Genomic DNA, 2,114 nt, shown 5'->3' on the forward strand with positions numbered 1-2,114 from the left:
ATCATGAACTACGTGATCATTTTATAGCAAAGAGCCAGGAAAACGCAATGATACTAGACGGCACGTTAAATTTTGTGCTCTGAAAATGAAGAAGGGGAACTGACCCTCACAATTCGCTGCATTTCAAAGCTTTCAATTGTGAGTAAATAAATTTAATTTAACAAGACTGTAACCCAGGAAGTTAGCAAGACGTTTGTTGAAGGGGGTGCTGAATTGCCGATATGCAACAAAAAGCATCTTAGTTCGAGAAGGAAATGAGGTCTCTCATTGAGGAAAAACATCTGTCATCCGGTCAAGTAATTGATGCCAACCGATCAAGAATTCATAAAGAGTCACGATCTGGACGAATTTTTTAAATGAAGGGGGAAATCATGTCTTTGGCGTGGTTGGATCCATAGCAACAACAACATAATGTTATATGATAATTCTTGGGATTGTGATGGACGATACGCACCTACCCCATTTTTATGTCCATGTATCGGAGTCCATCGGCCATTTTCCTGCAAATATGAATATAAATTTACTGAACATAAAAGCGTTTTCTAGCAAATCTGCTAATATGACTAAGAGGGATTCAAAAATCTTTCTAGAACAAGTACTGTGGCCAGATGTAGAAGAAAAACCAAAGCCCTTGTTTTGGCTGACTCCTGGTCAGCCAACAGAGATGACGAACTACGCAACTATAGAGTTCCTGAAGGCGTTGAATTTGTCAAGACGCTGAGTCCAGAAAAGTGTATAGGCATTGTGCAACCTGATACATTTTTCTTCTTCCGTCCATACAAACATTTTGTGAAATTTATCACAGATACAATTATGCTATCAGATGAAAATGACATTAACATATGGTATAGACACCACTTCAGACGCCTTCGATCGTTGGTCTATTTCCAGTTTTCTGACGTACTATTCTCCAACTTAATCAAATCTGTATTTTTGCAATGTGGTTACACCAAAGACTTACCTAGTGTACTTCAAACATCCTTGGAGTACTGCTTCGAAGAAGGGTAAACGGAAGAGTGTTACCATGAGAACTGTGACCAACCTGCTTTCATTAAATGTGCGGACTGTGAGAACTGGCCATTCTGTTACTGCTGACTTGCATATTTTTTGCCTCCGAGAGTATAGTTAATAAAGTGTCATATTATTAACTATGTGTCTAATATAATCCACTTGTGTAATAAATCATTCATACTTACAGTACTCCCATCGCAACTTTGGCGACTGATATATGCCGGCCGGAGTGGCAGAGCGGTTCTAGGCCGCAGATTCGAATCCTGCCTCGGGCATGGATGTGTGTGACGTCCTTAGGTTAGTTAGGTTTAAGTAATTCTAAGTTCTAGGGGACCGATGACCTCAGATGTTAAGTCCCATAGTGCTCAGAGCCATTTGAGCCGACTGATATGTGCTGCTGTAACAGTCCACAAAAGCTACAATTTTCATGGTGTACGTATATTCAGTTTGTTTTGTTTTGTAATAGGGCGCAAAAAACTGCGGTCAATAATATAATAAAAATATATATCATAAATCTTTAGATACATGGAAACGATGAGTTTAATTTTTCGGCGTGCCGGACAAGCACAATAAGTTGTGCTATGCCTGTAAATGGATAAGGATTTTTTTCATATTAGTTCTACTCAGACGAACTAGTCTTTCTCTTGTTGTAGATTTATGCTTACCAATTAATAATACTAAGTGCCGATCGCCGTAACCACCTACAAAATTTTGATCGTGTCCATGATATTGTAATCGGATCGTCGTGACAACTCCGAAGTAGACAGGTGGGCTTCTTGGATTTGATATTACAGTAATACTTGGGATAATGACTCGTAAAACTTCACAGATAAAATAATGCTGTATTCTATAAAAAATACAGACTTTTTACTCATTCTCTCAACCAAAATGGCTACCGTCGAATACGCTCTAAAATAACGTGCTTCTACCTTTGTTCACTAACACACAGCGAGTCCTTCCTCTTACCGAGGAACAAGAAAAACGTCTTATGTTTTCAGACATTTGAAAATAAAAAATGCATGTGATGGTAGAAGCAGGCTCTATGCTGGGCTACCGCTTCACATTTTCTATTTGCCTTTGAAGAAAACGAAAACATAAAAGCA

The sequence above is a fragment of the Schistocerca nitens genome, chromosome 1 (assembly GCF_023898315.1).
Source record: "Schistocerca nitens isolate TAMUIC-IGC-003100 chromosome 1, iqSchNite1.1, whole genome shotgun sequence".
In the NCBI taxonomy this organism is placed as follows: Eukaryota; Metazoa; Arthropoda; class Insecta; order Orthoptera; family Acrididae; genus Schistocerca; species Schistocerca nitens.